The following is a 20440-nucleotide window of genomic DNA, read 5'->3' as shown; positions in this document are numbered from 1 at the left end:
AGAATATGCCATACTCTCTTTTGTCCTATTTCTAAATCTTGAGTATATATAAACTCATATACATGAGTTACATACATAAATGCTCCTCATTCAAGTATTAGGTTGCCCTGTGTCAGAGCCTGGCAGCCAGTGTCCACTTTGACATATTGATAGGCACCTTGGTTAGCCACTTGTGCTGAGTTTCTTTGGGATCTAATACTCCCAGCTGGTCAAAAGGCAGAGAATAACTGTCTATCAAATGCTCAGCCATAAATCAGATATTGATACATACTGAGCCCCAAGAAAAACCATAAGAGCTAGCAGTTAGTGAGAACTGGGGTCAAATAGCATCCTATGCCATGGCAGGATGGATGTACCCATGAACTCACAGCAGCTGTCATTGACTGACAAGATCAAGCCAGAAAACACTCCAGCATGGATGGAAAAGCTCATGAAGCCTCACCCTGGCTGAGGAACTATTGATTGTAGATGGTGGCTGACAGGGGATAAGTTAGTTTTCCCTAGGAGTGTGATCCACAGTAGGTTAATCATACTCTAGTGGATGGGCCCGTGCCGATGCCTATATAGGCAGCAATAATTGAACTCAGTGGGCTATAAGAAAGAAAAAAGGAAGACATAAAGTCGGGATGAGGACATGGGGCAATCTGGGAAGAGTTGGACAGGGAGTAATGGCTGAGTATGATTTAAATACATATAAATGAAAATCTTAAAGAATAAATGAAGAATATTAAAAGAGAATTCCAGTACAATTAATGTTTGCTCAAAAATTGCCAACATAGAAACGTGATTCCTTTCATATAGAGATTTTTTAAGAACATTAAGCAGCAATAAATTATGCTTAAAGCTTTTATGATTTTTAGCTATAAACCTACACTTTTCCAGGAATCTCACAAGAATCTGCATTCACCGTTTAAAAAAAAATGAGTCTTAATGTGCACTGGTTTTATCGTATCAGGTTGAAATCTTATCTGAGGCACTGTTAGAGGCTCACTTACCGAAAGGAGAAGATGTTTCTTAGCAACTGAGATCTAACTTGCTTGAGAGTTACCAAAATTACATATATTAGTGTGACATGTAACCATGGCTCTCCCTTAAGAGCCCACACCCAGTGGGATAAGTTTTTTGTTTTGTTTTGCTTTTCGAGACAGAGTTTCTCTGTGTAGCTTTGCGCCTTTCCTAGAACTCGCTCTGTAGACCAGGTTGGCCTTGAACTCACAGAGATCCACCTGCCTCTTCCTCCCTAGTGCTAGGATTAAAGTCATATACCACCACCGCCCGACATTTTCCCAGAGTATCTTTCTACTAACCCTCATACAGAAGTGTTTGTTAAACTCTCAATCTGGTCAAGTTTAACTTTGCTTTATATTAGCTTGTCTTGTAATTCTTCTCTGTGATCAAGTCAAGAATTCCACATTCACATCAGTGAAGAACCTGCTGCTGCTGCGTGTGGTAGTATGGAGCTGTGTGACTGGCCCTTGACCACTGCCACTGATAATTTTACTTCAGGATTCAAGATTTTGCATGTTTTAGGGGGGAAGTCATTGAACTTTTATTAAGTTATAATAGTTAGCTTTTTTTCTGAATCATCTTACTCCTATAATCTCATTGATTGTCAAGAAAGTCCATTTTATTTCATTTTGAGTTTCTTTACTATTGATTCTTTGGTCATTTATTCTTGATATTGAGAATCTAGACAACCTTATCATGAATGAAATGCCAACTTAAGCATTTCAATATAGTTTGTTTTGTTTTGTTAATTAACTGATTTTTATGTGTCTCAGTGTTTTGCCTTCATGTATGTCTGTGCACCACATGTGTGCAGTACCTATGGAGGCCAGAAGAGGGCATTGGATCCCCAATGGAGTTACAGACAGTTGTAAGCTGCCATGTGGGTGCTGGTTATTGAATCCATGTCCTCTGGAAGAGCCCTCAGTGCTTTTAGCCCCTGAGCCATCTCTCTAGTCCTTTGATGTAATTTATAAAATGGTTAAACTTAAAATAGTGTTCCTGGAATGCACTCATAGCATACATTTCTCTTTTTCTTTCAGTTACTCCAACTCAAATTATGTGAAGTTTGGAAGAAATTTTTTGATGCTGTGGCTGCTACATGTGTCTAATATATAAGTAAATCTGTACTCCAGGTGTTCAATGTACTGTGTGAGAGCACACACACACACACACACACACACACACACACACACAAAGAGAAAGATAGAGAAAAGAGAGAGAAATAAAATATATATCATATATATGTATACACCAAACATATCTAGTCATACATGTATCTGCAAACATACATCCACATACCTGCTGACTTGTACTTAGAGAACAATTATAAGATCCAGGTTTTTCATATTTAAATGAATTTGATTATTCCTATGTTCTTTTGAGTAGAATTCCCTTCATTACATAATATTTTCACCATGTTCAACATTGGAGTAGCTACTGAAGATAAAAATTTAAAAATAAAAGTAGACATGAACTTCCCACGTGAAGCTCATGGAAAAGAGCATGGAAACACGCTACCTGCATATGGATTTATCATCTAGACACTACTCATCCAATTTTGCATTTCTTTTCTGCCAGCCACAGAATGCTGTCGCTACAAGCCACTTTCACAGCACAGTTCAAGCTTCATTCCTGCACCTTGGCATCATGACTTTGTGTTGTAACACAGTGGACAGCAAGTGTTCAGAGAAGTCCTTTCAACATGGAGATGACTGGTCATCACTTGACTATTCATGCATAGAACAGTAAATCACATAAGGAAATGTCCTTAAGAGTATAGTCAATTATCTCAGCATATAGCAGTAACTTTGAGAACCAGGAGCAGATCGCTGGAAGGGCACTGGTCCTCCTGTGAGGATGTGGCTCAGGTGAAGCTGCTACACAATTTCTGATGGAAAAGTAAGGCGACATCTCACATGAGCCTGGAGAATACACTTGGGCTGCTGTAGACCTCTAGCATATCCATCTAAAATTCTCCCCCTGCCAGCACCATGCCGAGAGTCTCACTCTTTTCCTTTCAGAGGGTGTCCTCACTTTAGTAGTGGTGACTTTAGAAATGATGACTGCTCTCTGCAAGTCTTCTTTCTTTGTAATTAAGTCACAGGCATATGCCTAGCTTAGGATAAAGTCCCCGTTCCTGTGATGTTCCCACAGGGCTAAGCTTGTTTCCCTCACTCATCATCACTAGCTGGTTTTCTGGGGCTACCCTTGCAATATATGTCTTAACTTGTGGTTCCCTGAATATAGTGAAAGGAAGGTTTGTTTTTTATATTTTGGTTAAAAAATGATTCCTAAGAGAAGAGGGAAGTAGGGAAGAGAAGGAGGAGATATTTTACAAGTTACAGGTGCTGGTGAGAATAATTGTGTCTTACTTAGGGTGTATATCACTTTGAAGAGGTATCATGACCACAGCAACTATTTTAAAGAAAAAAATTTAATTGGGGTGGCTTACATATTCATAGGTTTAGTCCATTATCATCATGGTGGGATATAGAGGTGTACAGGTAGACATGGTGCTGGAGAAGGAGCTAAGACTCCTACATCTTGATCTACAAGGAACAGGAAGAAAACTGAGACACTGGGCAAGGCTTGAGCATATATGAGACCTCAAAGCCCTCCCCCATAGTGACACACTTCCTCTAATAAGACCATACGTACTCCAACCAAGGCCCACCTCTCAATAGCATCATTTCCTATGAAAGCTTATGGGGGCCAATTACATTCAAACCACCACACTTTGTAAGGGGCATTAGTAAATGAGTTCCTGACGTTTTCGTTTGTAGGAAGAAAGGCAATAACTTGTGGCCTTAGAGTACATCCTCCATTGTTTGAAAATATCCATATTATGAATGAGTACCATGTGAGTTCCCACAGGTACCCACACATCACTGTATTGGAGAAGCCTTAGGGCAGAAAGCAACAAGGACATAGCCTGTGGAAGCTCAAGCAGGCTTTGTGAGGCACAGGGGCTGAATTGGTCAAACCAGGTTCAGAATTGCAGTAATGGCTGGAGGAAAAGATAAGTCAATGAAGATGTCAACAATGCACAAGTTCCATCTTGATTGCATGAAAAGCAATATTCAAAATAGACCATTTTTTCAATATTAAAATGCAGTTGCTCTTTAGGCATGCTTATATTTAAATGTATGTCATACTTTAAGAATATCTCTTATCCAAAAAATAGTAATGTCATAGGAATAAAATATTTCTTCCCATACTTGTGTGATGGAGTTCTGTATTATTTCTTCTACTCCCAAGTCAGGAAACTAAAGCCTCATTGGGTAGGACTATCTAACTCCATACAGTATTATCTAAAATAAAATAATAACAAGGGCACAAATAAAACTCAAGAGAAAAAGCGTAACTTGAGCCAAGCTGGTTGTATGTCCATATCAACATTTCTCTGTGCCTTGAGACTACAGCCCATTGCAAACCTAAGTTCTCTACACCAGGCCACACTGAAATAATCACAGAACAATGTCAAGCATTTTTCTTTTGTGTGTCTCTTTTAGTCTTCTAGACTTTAAAAAAATATATAATCATTCCCACTGAGCTGGATTTTTTCTTGGATCCAAATGGACAATAAATTCCTCCTTGGAAAGGCGATTTCTTGCCTGTGACTTACTTCTCAATAGTTATAATCATTTGTGAAACAGATTAAGAAATACCTTTGACATTTGCCTGTGGCTTTCAGATTGCTTTGTGGCTATTCTTCTACACACTGAAATCTGAATGAATGAGTCACTAGCATGCTAGAAGAAAAGAAATCCACATGTGAAATAAAGAAAATAAAGGAAGGGGCTGGGGACTTATTGGAAAGAGCAGTAGGCTGTAATCTAGTTAGTAAATAATAATGCAAACCCGGGCACAATGTAAGTGAAAAGAACAAATTGGTTGGCCTGAGGAGATTTCATAAAAATTTTGGCATTGTACAGCTAGAAAATCCTCTAGTCTATTCACATCAGTTAAAGCATTTCTTGTTATATGTATTTTTTTAAGAACAAACAAAAAAATTAAGGAAAGTGGAAAGTTATTATGCAGAGTTCTAATGGATTTGCTTGTTGTATGACTCTTTGTTTCACCCTATATAAAAGCATTCTTTTAGGATAAAAGACCAGGTAAATGACCTAATTCACCTTAGTAAATTTTCATGTACAAAGAAAGTAAGAGATGAGCGTTTCTTAAGAACCATCAATAGCTATCTCCATTTGTTCAGCAATGGAAGAGGAGTTGTCTATTCAACTACCTCAAACCCCTCAAAAAATTCCTATTAGCTTAAAAATATAGAAAATCAGATAAGAAAAATATGGTCTACAATTCAACACCAAAAATCACAGAACATCCTGATGGTCTTTCAAGTAACTTTAGTGTCTACCTATACAAAAAACAAACATGTAGATATAACCCCTTATGTAAGAGGCCATGAAATATCCAAAAGAGAGCACATTGTAACTACTATTTTTCATTTGCTTGCTCCCAAATTCCATCTGTGCCACGAAATGACCTACATACAATCACACACATGTAGACACACACCCTCATATGTGTATATAATACATACAGACATATGTTACCAGAAATTTTGAGGCGTCCTACCTAAAAACCCTCCTTGTTACTGGGGAAATTTTGGTTTCCTCTCTAGGTTTTCAGTCTCCTTAATTAAAAAAAAATTAAGAACCGATTTAGGAGGAAGCTTGGGAACAATCTTACTGGAATTTAAGACACCCTTCACCCCCATCCCCACCCCCACCCTGGCCAACCCAGGGCAGGCAAGTGGGAGATCTCAGCAGCTGTCTGGAGGAGGGACATGGAAAAGAGGAAGGAAGACATATATTCTTGATTTAGGCACAGAGAGGTTTGACAAACAACCTCACAGCAAAAAGGAGGCAGCTTCAGAGAACAAGTTAAAAAGCCGGGAGAACCAGAGAAAGCTGCCCAACTTGCACTTTGGCCAGAATTCCAAAGAAAGAGAAAACAATAGAAAAAGGTAGAATTCTGGCTGCTGGGCAGACCAACCAGAACCGGGTAGTGGGGATTCTGGGAAGGAAAAGTGTGCTTTTTCATTAAAGGAATAATTATTTCATCTTTTTTAGCATGGCTTTAAATGTATCTGCCTTTTTGAGAGGCGTTGCCTAGGGCAGGTGATTGACAGGTCTAGCTGAGTTAATTCTCAAGGGAAGAAACAATTGTGTGTTCCTTCTCTTCCCCCAGGGCCCCAGGTAGATGCCATTCTATTGACCAGGAAAACATAGCTTTTTCTTAACGGGCTAGATAAGAGTCCTGACTGAGGCTGCTGTAACACATACAAGCGTACACCTTTTATGTTTGAATTACAAGTGTAAACGAACAATTGACATTAAGGCTTCTGAAAAAAAAAATCATGGACCTTGCTTTGAAAGTAAAACTGATTTTTATTTCAAAAATTACTCAATACAAAATGAAAAATGATGAAGAGGAAAAAAATTGTAATTCAATGTCTGGAATATCATCATTCAAAACATTTAAAATCACATTTGTTACATTCACATTGTTTTAAATAACCCTGACAGCTATACAATTTCCAATTATTTTAAACTCTGTGTGCTTTGATTTTATTCCTTTCTTCCTATGTTCTACCAGTTTGCTTTTCACAGGTTCTTTCCTCAAGGCCAGACATCATGATGTACACCTGTCAGCTTAGCTCTCGGGAAGCGAAGGCAGGAGGATTGCCTCGAATTTCAAGTCCAGCCAGAATTACACAATGAAGCCTAGCTCAAAATAAAAAATGAAATAAATAAGACAAAACATTTGCCTAGCATGGTATAATCTCTCCCCAGAGTGTCTGCCCCTTTGTATTTACTATAGTCAAAAAGACTGTGTGACCAAAAGTAACCTAGAATTTCCACAGAACCCCCATGAAATTTCTAACAGAATTCTTCATATCATTGGGGGGAAATAGAAATTTTACATAGAAGCAACCCTCAAGATGACTCAAAGGCCTTACTTAAAAAATCTCAAACCTGAATTGTTAGAGGAAATCAGTCCATGCCTCAGGTACAGGCAAGAACTTTCTGAGGAGAACTCCATAGCCCACCCCACTCTGGGAACCTAGTGTGCTACCTATAACTTGTTTTCAGTGAGTTTTTTGTTTTTGTTTTGTTTTGGGGTAGTTTTTTTTTTTAATTAAGAATTTTTTTTCCTTTTACATAACAACCACATATACCCCTTTCTTTCCCTTCTCTTGCTCCCTCCAGTCCCCACATCCACCCCACAACCCACCCCACATTCCCTTCTCCAAAAAGGTATGGCCTCCCATGGGGAGTCAGCAGAGCCTGGTACATTCAGTTGAGGAAGGCCTAAGCCCCTCCCCCTTGAATCAAGGCTGTGCTAGATGTCTCACCATAGGTAATGGGCTCCAAAAAGCCAGCTCATGCATCAGGGATGGATCCTGATTCTACTGCCAGGGGGTCCCTTAAACAGATCAAGCTACACAACTGTCTCACTTATGAGAGGGCCTAGTCCAGTCCCATGGAGGCTCCACAGCTTAACAATTATTTTCTTTGGGGAATTTTTGTGTTATTTTGGGAAGTCTATGCTCATGTTGTAGTTTTAAATATGTATTTTCTTTCTTTTTTAAAAGAAGATTGACTATACTTGTTGTGATCTTCTAAAGCCAGGAGGACATAGGCTAGCAATAGAAGTGACTTATCAATCAGACCTCAGTGGCCACTATTACTCTGGGATCATGATTACTTCATTCTGACACATCTTGATTTTCAATAGTCAGTTCTTGGCTCAAAATTTTGCCATTTGATTCTATGCTCTAGGCTAACTTTTTTAAAAGTACATAGGCCTTCAGACATGTATCAGTTCTTTGCACCTTTACTGATTTTGCTTTCTATGAAGCCACTGGACATACTTCATATAAAATTAATGATTCAGGCTTTAGTCATATTTTTCTTTGTTTGTTTAATGGAAGAGGAAATGTTAACCTTTCCTCATTGTTCTTAGGTGACATAGAGGAATTGAAGAAGCTGATGACTAAATTATGTTTCATCTTATGATAACAAGCAGATGGCTCTTAGGTGTGGTCACTGGTGTTGATAATCTGTCCAGACATCTATGCAAGCATTACTCAAGACAGAGAGGTTTATAAACACTGTAAATTTATTTCCCTCTGCTCTTAATGCTAGAGGACCATGATCAAGTTCCTGGAACACTGGATATCACTTGAGCATCCCCTTCCTCTCAAAGACTACTTCCTCTTAAGCCTTTGTATAGGTGAAGTGATGAGTATTTTGTATCCCCTATCTTTAAGGTTTACTTTATAGAGATAACTTTATTCTTCAGGCACAGATAATTTGTTTTGCATGTGATATAGGAAAGAATGTTCTTCCCATCTATAATGGTTAATATTACCAATTTAAGAAAATCTAGAATAACCTAGGAGATAAGACTCTGGCCATGATAGGAATTTTATAGAGTGAATATACTGAGGTGGTAAGATATACTGTAAATGTGGGTGGCACATTCCATGGACTGGGAAAAGGTGAGCTGAATAAAAAGGAAAAAGTGAGCTGAGCAGTTGTATTTATTTCTTCCTGCTTCTGGATTGCAGAAACAATGTATCCAGCAGCCTCATATTTTTGCCACCAAGACTTTCTTACCAGGGTGGACCATACCCTCAAATTGCAACTCCGAATAAACCCTTTATTACTTAAGTCTCTTCTGTCACAGCAATAGGAAAGTGACTAATACAGAAAATTGATTGTGAGAAATGGATCCCTGCTGAGGTAAACCTGACCTTGTGCTTCATAGATTTTCGGCATCAGTGTTAGTGTGTACATGTGCACATGAAGGGATGCAAGGAAAGGTTTGGGGAAGAACTGTGGACGATTTTCAAGCTGCAGTCTAAAGAACTCATAGAATATTGTAAGCAGAGCTTAATAAGCCATCTGGGGAAGTTCAGAAGATCACTGAGCTGAGAGACATGGGCACAGGGGAGAACTGGCTCAAGGTTTCAGATGGGAGCAAGGACTCTATAGAGAACCAGGGTGGATGTCATTTACGTTACATTTTGGCAAAGAAGCTGCATGCACTCTGTGCATGTCCAGACAACTCAAATGGACAGCATTAGGAATAACAGAGGATTGTGTTTGGTAGAGAGAATGTCAAGACAAGATAGCAGCTAGGCTGTTGAATGGTTGCTGCTCCCTGCTCTTATTCAGGTCTACAAAGACAGCAGAAAGATATGGAAACATGAATTTGGGAAAGGAAAGGACCGTACAGAAGCTTTAAATTATATACAAGACAGATGTGCAGAAATAGCTATAATCATTAAAGAGATTAGACCATGAAAGAGTCACATGATGCTGTGCCTTTCTCAGAGGGCTGCTGAGGCCAGGCAACACATGGCAATGCCTGCCAGGACTGAGGTCTCTACAGAGACCTTGGATGGCCATTGCATCCAGGAAGATGAAGCTTAAGTTACAATGAAGAGCACAAGATGTTGATGCTAGAACCATGGGACATTGACTACAGCAAAGTACATGCACAGAAAGAAGTGAGATGTGCTCCAGGGAGCAGAGGTAGGGTAGAGTGGGGCCTTGTGGAGCCCCACCACAAGCCACAGGTGCTATCTACCATGCTGAATTGAGGTCTTGCTTGAATCTGATCATTTTTTGCCATGCTCAATTCTTCCACTTAGGAATGGAAATATTTAATCTATGCCACTGTATTAAAAGGTTGCCTTGAGCATCAGAAGAGACTTCAGACTTTGGTCTTTTACACAATGTTGGAACTGTTGGGAATGATAGGAACTCTTGAAGTTGAACTGAATGCATTTGGCTTTATGAATTGCCCATGAACTTACAGAGACAAGAGATAGAGGAATTAGCTTCAAAGTGATAGATTTGATTGCCAACAAGATCAGAAGTGCCCTGGGCACTATAGTAAGGGACTTTCTAGATCAGATTAATTAAGACACTTAAGCAGACTCTAAATGTGGGTGGCCTTTATCTGTGTGCTGGGTTCCAAGACCATGTATGGAGGAGAAAGCATGGTAAGCATTAGCATTAATTGCTTTTTGCTTCCAGACTACTGCTAGAGTGTGGCCAGCTGCCTCGGGCTCCTGCTGCTGTGACTTCACAGCCACAATGGACTGTACCCTCAAACTCTGAGCCAAAATACACCCTCCCTTCCTTAGGTTGATATTATTGGGCGTATTTTGTCAAAGAAACAAGAAAAGTAGCTAAAATAGTGTTTATAAGAAAAACACATTGCTTTTCTTTTTTTATCAAGAAAATTTTTTCACTCATTTTACACACCAGTCAAAAATCTCCCTCTTCCCTCCTCCCACTCCCCCAGTCTCCATCTCCAACCTACATCCCACTCCCCCCACAAGAAGGCAAGGTTTCCCATGTGGAGACACATTCAGTAGAGGCAAGTCCAAGCCCTTCCCCCGCCTCAAGGCTGCACGCGGTATCCCATCATAGATAGTGGGCTCCAAAAAGCCGCCTCATGCACCAGGGATGGATTCTGATTGTACCACCAGAGGGCCCCCCAAGCAGATCAAGCTACACATGAGGCAGCTGGCCACATGCAGAGGGCCCAGCCCAGTCCCATGCAGGCTCCACAGCCATTGATCCAACTTTCATGAGTTCGCACTAGTTTAGTTTGGTTATCTCTGCAGGTTTCCCCATCATGATCCTGATACACTTGCATGTGGAATCCCTCCTCTCTCTCTTTCTGACTGGACTCCTGGAGCTCTGCCTGGTGTTTGGTTATGGATCTCCTCATCTGCCTCCTCCCTCATTGGAGAAAAGCTCTGTGATGACAGTTAGGTTATTCACTAGTCTCATCACTGGGGTAAGCCAGTTCAGTTCAGACACCCTCTCCACTATTTCTAGTAGTCCAGGGTGGGGTCATCCTTGGGAATTCCTTGGCAACTTCCTTAGCACTGGGTTTCTCTCTATCCCCATGACATCTCCCTCCATCATGGTATCTCTCTCATTGCTTTCCCACTCTATCCCTGTTCCAGCTCAACTATCCCATTCCCTTATGTTCTCATCTCCCATCCCCTACCCTCCATTGCCCACCCCTCACTCCCAGTTCACTCATGGAGATCTCATTTATCTCCCCTTCCCAGGGCAATCCATACATCCCTCTTTGTGTCTTCCTTGTTAGCTAGCTTCTCTGGAGTTGTGGGTTGTTGTCTGTTTATCCTTTGCTTTTACTTCTAGTATCCACTTATGAGTGAGTACATACCATGTTTGTCCTTCTGAGTCTGGGTTACCTCACTCAGGATATTTCCTAGTTCTATCCATTTGCTTGCAAATTTCATGATGTCATTGTTTTTCTCTGCTGAGTAGTGCTGTGGGATGGTCTGTATGTTAAATTGCTCTGATTGGTCAATAAACAAAACACTGATTGGCCAGTGGCCAGACAGGCAGTATAGGCAGGTCTAACAGAGAGGAGAATTGAGGGACAGGAAGGCAGAGAGAGAGAGAGAGAGACACTGCCAGCCACTGCCATGACAAGCAGCATGTGAAGATGTCGGTAAGCCACGAGCCATGTGGCAAGGTATAGATTTATGGAAATGGATTAATTTAAGCTATAAGAACAGTTAGCAAGAAGCCTGCCATGGCCATACAGTTTGTAAGCAATTTAAGTCTCTGTGTTTATTTGGTTGGGTCTGAGCTTCTGTGGGACTGGCGGGTGACAGAGATTTGTCCTGACTGTGGGCAAGGCAGGAAAACGCTAGTTACAAATGGCGCCCAACAGGTTGGCGAGAGGTTCCACCTAAAACCTGAGAAAAAAGATTCTAAAATGGAGCTAAAAACAGTTCCTAGTTGTTTCTCTCAAGTTACTGGCAGCCTGCATGTTTGAGCTACTATGGTGGGTTCCTGGCATGTGCATTCGACCTGCAGTATGGTTGGAATGAGGCCTCTGCAAGTGGCACATTAAACTGCGTTGTGGATTTAGCCTTTGCTAGTCCAAACCAAAAATAGAGGTTTCTGGGCTACACGCTGCTTTGATAGAAGCATAGAACCACTATTTCTGAGAGTTGATGGCTCCCAGAGCTGGCAGAAAATGTACCACTGCCATGTTGGGAAGCTGAAGTGGGCGGAGCCAGAAGCCACAGTGCCATTGCCATTTCAGTCTTAGAATGCTGCAATATAACGCAATAGGTTCAAGGTAATATAAAAAATAAGCCACGTAAAGATGGCTATCACACAGAGAATCTGGATTATGTTGTCTTTGATATTCATAACTGAAGAAAAACATTTGATTGTAAAAGCTGTTGAGTTATGCCAAAATGTATATTTTAAAGGTACCTTGACTTCAAAATTTGGATGTAAGGATATGTTGCTTTGGAAAGGAGGCTCTGCTTTGTTTCCACAGATAGCCAGAGGCTATGGATTTGTTCTAGACCAAGACCCCCTAAAAGATCTCCAATGGATGATCCAACATCCAGAACCGATTCAAGGCAACTGGCTCAGACGATACACCCTCACGGACTATTCCATAATCCTAAAATTTTCTTTATATCCCCATAAGATACAGCACCCCCCTCCAGCAGGAAGTAGTAAGAGAAGCTATGCCCAAATTCCCAAATATACCAAGCTGGCTTTGGAGATGTGTGAAAGTTAAAACCTTCCTCTTTTAAAAAAAAGAAAGGAAGAAAGAAAGAAAGAAAGAAAGAAAGAAAGAAAGAAAGAAAGAAAGAAAGAAAGAAAGAAAGAAAGAAAGAAAGAAAGAAAGAAAAGGGGAAGTGCTGTGGCATGGTCTGTATGTCAAATTGCTCTGATTGGTCAATAAATAAATTACTGATTGGCCAGTGGCCAGGCAGGAAGCATAGGCTGGACTAACAGAGAGGAGAATTGAGGGACAGGAAGGCAGAGAGAGAGAGAGACTGCCAGCCAATGCCATGACAAGCAGCATGTGAAGATGCTGGTAAGTCACAAGCCATGTGGCAAGGTATAGATTTATGGAAATGGATTAATTTAAGCTATAAGAACAGTTAGCAAGAAGCCTGCCATGGCCATACAGTTTGTAAGCAATATAAGTCTCTGTGTTTACTTGGTTGGGTCTGAGCTGCTGTGGAACTGGCAGGTGACAGAGATTTATCCTGACTGTGGGCAAGGCAGGAAAACTCTAGGTACAGAGTAGTAAGTACTCCATTGTGTATATGTATCACATTTTCTTTTTCTAGAAATGCTATCTCCTTTTGCTTAGGATACACTCTCCCAGATTTTAGATAAAAAAAATTTACAGTGGTCATTAAGAATATTTTATTTTCCATTTATTGGCGGTACTTAAAAAAACACACTAGTATGGCCAGGAAGACATCTCAGTGGAGAAAGGCACTTGTTACCAAGCCAGATGACCTAAATTCACTCATAGGAACTCAAGTAGTAGAAGGAGAAAGGTGATTCTTGCAAATTGTCCTCTGATGTCCATACATACACCATGGCATATGCAGCAGTTTATTATATATATAATGTATAATATATTAAGTAATATATATGATATATAATGTATAGATTACATGAATCACACATAAAATGACCAACTACAACTAAAATTCAGTGTCATTGTAGGACGTCGTGACAAACTAACCAGCTGAAGAAAGACTTGCTCCATGTAAAGAGGGAAGCAGGCTGGGGCAATGGCTCAGGCAGTAAAGTGCTTGACTCAAAAGCACTAGGAATTTAATCTGTTCCCTGGAATCCCCACAGAAGTACCAGTCACAGTTGGTGGCACACACTGGGGCTGACGCCAGGTGGATGTCTGTGACTCCATAAGTAGCCAGTCCATCCTCCCCAGTGCCAGGCTGAAGAGAGACCCTGAATTACAAAAGCAAATGACGTAAGCAGTGCTTAGGGAAAGATGTCAGAGGTTGCCCTCTGACCTCCACATTCATGAGTACATGCACCCACGCTGACATGTGTACCTGTACACATACCAACACACCATACATGCACACGCGCGTGTGCACACACACACACACACACACACACACAGGGGGGGGGGGAGGCACAGCCAAAACTTATGTGCCGGATCTGAGGTACCATGCTGCCCAAACACTTCACTTTTCTTTTCCTTCTTTCCTTTCTCTCTCTTTTTTTTTTGTTGTTAATTGTTTGTTTGTTGTTTTTGTTGTTGTTTTCTTGGGGACAGGGTCTCTCTCCATACCCCGGACTGTCCTGGAACTGACTGTGCAGACTGGGATGACATCAACTCATGGAGACTGGCCTGCCTCTGCTTCACAAGAGTACTGGGATTAAAGGTGTGTGCCATCATGCCTGGCAAGCTCTTGTTTCAAGTTAGAATAGACTTAGGATTTCTAGTAAATTCCGAGAGTGTTCCCCTTAGTAGATGAATTAAAACTTAAGATCTGTGAACTGGGATGGGGCATTGATATGAGTGAGAAGCAACAAAAATCAAATAGAAGAAAAGTAGTAAAGAAAGACTTGCAAAGGAATGGAGCCAGGCAACTAGAAGAATGAAATAATTCCTTTGATTGTATAAGAGACATTGCCACCTATTGAGGTTTGGATATGCTTGGGCGTGTTCCCTCATATGCTGGAGCTCTGGCCCAGAGTGGCAGTGTTGAGAGGCAGTGAAACCTTTTGGATATGTGGACCAATGCAAGTTAATTACATCATAAGGACATCAGCAAAGGATGAGTTAATACTTGCTTCCCTGAGTAAATTAGGTCTTGCCAGAGTGAGTTGTCAAAAGTAGACAGGCCTAGCCCAGAGCCTCTTTAGCGATCTCTCCTGTTCCGTGATCTGCTGTCTATCTGCTCTTGACATTGTGACCTTATGTAAATAAAGGGCTCAACATTAGCTGAACACATGGGGCTCCCCAATCTTCGCTCTTCACCCTATAAAAAGCCCAGGCTTGAGCACCTTGTTACAAACAAATAAAAGATACTCACCTACTGACAGAACAGAAAGACTAAGCAGGGATCAGGAAGGAAAACTGAAGGGTGCGCTTAGAGAAAAAAAATACTGATTTACAAAATATAGATGAAAGTCTGAACTTCTTGCTGAGTTGTGGTTAAGATTTCCAATTTTGGAAGAATCACAAAAACAGTCATTGAAAACAAACGTGTTTCAAAGGCAAAACTGAGGACATTTTCAACATGTGGACATCCTGGTATGTTGTAAGGGCATTTTCCAGCCTTTTCTTCCTCATCTCCATGTGCATTCCAGTGTGACTTGACAGATCCCCTTTCACGAGGTAGATTTTACCTCCCCTCCCCGAGATGCAAGGCGCTCCTGTGACGGGCTTTGGCCCATAGGACGGGGTGCGAGTGGCACTGTGCCAGGTCATAAGAGGCATCTGTACTTCCTGTCCTCTCCCCTCACTGCGATCACAAACAAGCTTGTGGTAGCTCACCCAGGGACATGCAGCAGAGAAGAATCATCTTACACGGAGCCGGCTGTAATAACCTTAACACACAAATTCCCAACACAAGCAATTTGAGAAGGGAGCAGCCAGGCATAGGACAGATCAGCGCAACTACCCAGCTGACCCGAGGTTTCTGGAACAAAATTGAATCATTATTATTATATGTCAGAGTTTTACCAAAGTTGGCCAACCATATCTCAGACAAAATGAACAGAAATACATTTACACCAAGGTGAAAACGTGGACCATGTACAACGTGGAGGAAATCAGAAGGAGGCAGAAGATGAAATGAGAAGGCAGAAGACACGGATACTAACATAGGTCACCTTGCCTTTCCCCACTGCAAAACAGATGCAAAAGCAAATCCGAGATAAGAGTGTGCAGTGTTTTAAAAAGTGTTACCAAGGTTGACCGCACAATCGAGTTTGTTCATTAAAATAACAAACATGCTTTAAACATGCAAGATATGGGAATTATACTCTATGTGTTTTATTGTAAAAACTTAAGTGGATATGAATTTTGATGTGTTAAATTATAAGTAAAGGCAATAGTAGTTTTATATACTGTTTTCCAACTTAAAATTCTCTCTCTACCAAGTGAAAGTAAATATGATTACTTTTATTAAGTGATGATTCTGTCAAGCAGAGTGTTTATACTTGAAATAACTAATCCTTAATTCTATTTTAACATCCCTTAAAATATATGCTGTTGTCTCAGTTTAATGAGAATGGAAACATTATGCACAAAACAAATGATAATCAACCTTTCTACGAGTTGAGAACTGGCAGAATCTAACAGTTGTTATATTTCTGGATCTAAGTGTATTATTATCAATAAAATGATTCCTTATGAATAAACAAAATGCAGCAAATAATATCAGTCTGAGTCTAAAAATTCACATCATATTAAAAATCCTAGGAGAATGGAAGCATGGTAGCCCCTGCCCATAATCTCCCACTTGGGAGGCAGAGAAAGGGCCGTGAGATCCTGAGTCTTAGGCAGCCAGATCATGAGGTACACTCAAAACCTCTCTATATCTCAAAATAAACAAATAATTAAAAAGTGGGAGAGTGGGAAGTCACAATCCATGGGTACCTCATCTTACTCTTTTCACCTTTGAATAATAGAAATACTTATTGAAAAATTAGTGGTGAACTTAAAACCATAGCCACTAGTAAATCAAAAGACCATATGGCAAAAGACAGAACAAAATGACAATGAAATATAAGAAAAAAAAAACCTTAAAGCCATAGTAAAACTATGTGTATCAGACCTTTGTGGATATTAAGGTTTTAAATTCTTATGTGAAAGTGAGTGGTTATCTCACTTCTTTAAAAAAAAAGCTGAAAATATTGAGAGATAGCTTTAAGTCAAGTCAAAGTATTTCATAAAGGCAAATGGGAACTGGTTTATTAAAAATTACGTACAAAATGACATTGCTAAATTCAAGTGAATATGTTTGTATATGCATATATGCATATTTTAAATGTCCAGTAAACTCACAGACATTTGTGCAAGGCACGTCAGAACATCTGAATCATATGAAGGAAAACAGGAACTGTAAGAGAAAATTAATATCACATTGTTTCCTATGAAATGTGGTGTGCCTGTCCCTTGGAAAACTCACAGAATTCACATTTACGAGTTAAACAGTCTGGGAGGGGGTATTTAGAAACAATTCTGAGAAGGACAGGGAGGTTTCTGAGAGTTGAACTTAATTGTTGGAGGAGATTACAGATAAATTACTCTTATTTGTCTGTGGACAGAGCCTTGATCACAGATACAGATAGATTTTTAATGGCTGGAGTTGATTCCATAGAGTTGAAACAGTACTGATGCCTTTTCTCTTCACCCACCTGACCGTGGAGACTGCAGCAGAGAGCGGGGAGCCTGATGGGTCTCAAAGTCCTGCTCTATAAACCACCAAGAGGAAGCCACAAGAAGATTCACCATGGTACTTAATGGGGAATTGTGGCCTTGTCTCTCCAGGTGAAGAGGGGGAAAGAGCCTTGTGGTTGCACCTGTTCTGTACCGTGGCCTTGAGATGCAAAGTTCTGGACTGTCCCTATTTATTTGCACTGGGCAGGAAGTGCAATACCAACATCAGACAGAGACAGGTCACACTAGAACAGACAGTAACTGAGCCTCTACAAGAAGGGCTGCTTACCTATTTGGCTCTAAGTAGCCTCAGTCTTTCCCTGAATTGGCTGAGAAGGGAGAAGTGGAGTGGAGGTGGATGGAGGAACAGAACATGTGAACTCAGAATGTGGTATTATAGGCATTAAACACACACCTCCTCTGCACAACCTGAGTGACTGTTGGAACAAAAAGCAAGACCTAGGCTGTTTTGCTTTCCTTTCTGAGAGCAATATTGCCATTTAACACACTTGTGAAGCCTGAGCACAGAAAAGAACTAAAAATCCCACTACAGATAAAAACTTATATCCAGAAAATACAGTATCATTCCCAGAGAGATAGGAAGAGATGAAAAAAGCACAATTAATACCAGTTTTGGAGAGGGGTCCATGGGAGATATTAGAATGATGCATCATTATTTAGACAGGACTAAATGGGTTAAATGGAAGTTTATAAAACAATGAACATGAGCTAGTGAGCTAGATGTTTAAGATGAAGAACTCTCACAATGCTTCAACACAGGATAAAAGATGGAGAAAATGAAGGAAATGTTAAATAGATATACATGCATACACACACACACACACACACACACACACACACATATATATATATATATATATATATATTTAATCATACACACATAGATGATGCAGTGGGGTTAGGATTAGAAGGCTTGCATTATTTGGCTTTTGGAAAGGGGGAAATATACATATAGGTCAGAAAAGTTTGAGGAATCATTAACTAGAACATCCTAGAATCAAAGAAAGACTCATGAGCACTCTGTTGCATAGGCACACAATATGCCAAACAGGACAGACAGAAAAACGTTACATAGACTAAGATTTAAAGCTTCACACAAGTTCAGTAGAATATGATTTGAAACCATGATTAAGAGAAGAATCTGAACATTTCTGTAGAAATAACAGAATCAGCTAGCACCAGCATATCTCACACAGGGACTTTACAAGTTGTATCAACCTAGACCTGAACTTAGTCTCCTTTGGACACATCATTTTGGGGAAAATGACTATCATCTTATCATAGCTTTAGGTCACCTGGTCTATCCCATCTCTCAGAACACTAGCTGGGCTTCAGAATTCTTGGTTCCACGCTGAGTGAATCTTAGTTTTCTTATATTTGATTATACTGTGAAACACTTAAGCACTTGATAAAGCACTCTTCTGGGTGTGTCTCTGAAGGAGTTTCTCCAGACAGCATGTGAGTCTGTAGTCTGGGAAGGCACCTGCTCTGGCTGAGGGCAAGCTTGTATTGTACAACCAGGAGCCCAGGTGGAAGAAAAGGTGGTAAAAAGAGCAAGACATGCAAGCTTGAGTCTTTTCAGCTGTGTGCAGGCTTCTGTTTGCCGTCTATCCCTCCTTCCATCTTCCCTCTCCTCTTCCCCGCTGCTCTTCCTTCTCCTCCTCCTCAACTTTCTCTTAGTCTTTATCTTTCTCTTCTTTCTTGCTGCTGTCAATTATTTGGTTACTCAAGCACATTAGACTTCAGCTTTTTAAATGGAGACTCACTCCCTCAAGGAAAATTTTCCAGGGAGCTTTCTTAATTAGTGATTGATGAGGAAGGGCCCAACCTACTTTGGGTGGTACCATCCCTGGGGTGGTTGTCCTAGGATCTATAAGAAAGCAGGCTGAGCAAACCATAATGAGCAAGCCAGTAAACAGCAGTCCTTCATGGCCTCTCATCGACTCCTACCTCCAGGTTCCTGCCCTGTTTGAGTTCCTGTCCTGACTTCCTTCAGTTTTGGACTACAGTGTAGATGTGTAAGCCAAATAAACCTTTTCCTCCCCTACTTGCTTTTGGTAGTAATGTTTCATCACAGTAACAGTAATTGTAACCAGGACATCAAGAAACCCGACTTTCTTAAATATCTTCAGCATGGTATAGAGGCTTAGAGAAACAGAGACTTCTTAAAAACATATATGACATTCCTTACAGTTTAATTTCATAAACTCTTAAAAGTGTTTCTCTACCTCTAAACTGTGTGCATTTACTGTCACAGAAATTCAAATTAATTCAGTGTTCCTTAGCACTGCTAAATAAATGACTAAATGATCCCCATAGATCTGCAACTAGAAACATCTTGAACTGATGTTCACATTGGTTGCAAGCTGTATATACATTGATTATATCATTTCAAAAACATATGATTGTAAAGATGTGATGAAACCAGTGGGTATGATGTGAGTATACATTCTGATACACAAATAATCATTTCAAGGTCATTGAAAAATCATATCATTATTTTTCCCTCCTTGTTAAAAATAACATAAAAATTCCTTTTTCTTTTCCAATGAGAAGCCATGATTGCAAACCCAGTGATCTGTAAACATAAAAGTTAGAAAAAATGTGTTACAAGAAATAGTTTATTTTATGTAGTCTCAGTTTTTTTTCCCTCCTATGATTTTTCTAGAATTGCTTTGATACAAAATGTCATTTCAAGATCCTTTGTAAAAGGGTAAGAAAATGCTAATTCTTTTGTAAAAGAAGAATTAAGTGAGCAGCCTATTCAGGAAGTGCTTTCAAGGGTGATAAATAAGAAATAGCAATGAATCAAAATGAATCATTAGCTTTTCCAAACCCAAGGAATTCAAACTAATCAAAAAATTCTCAGTTCAATCACCATTAGACTTGGAAGGATAAAGCAAATGACAGCCTCTTTGAATGGCATTGGTCCTAGATTGCAAGTGTCTTTAATGACAGGAAAATGACAGGGAAAACATGAGGGTGGTGAGCGTGAGGGCCAACCTGAGCAGCCCACAGGAGAATGCTATTTAATGCCGCAGATCTCATCAAAGACAATTGCATATAATGGAGCCACAGTGTTGTATGACACCTCAACTGAAATGTCACCAAATCTTTCCCATGTGGGTCAAGT

Source organism: Peromyscus maniculatus, chromosome 4 (assembly GCF_049852395.1).
Source record: "Peromyscus maniculatus bairdii isolate BWxNUB_F1_BW_parent chromosome 4, HU_Pman_BW_mat_3.1, whole genome shotgun sequence".
NCBI classification, from domain to species: Eukaryota; Metazoa; Chordata; class Mammalia; order Rodentia; family Cricetidae; genus Peromyscus; species Peromyscus maniculatus.
The sequence above is the reverse complement of the archived record's forward strand: the minus strand, read 5'-3'. Positions refer to the sequence as shown.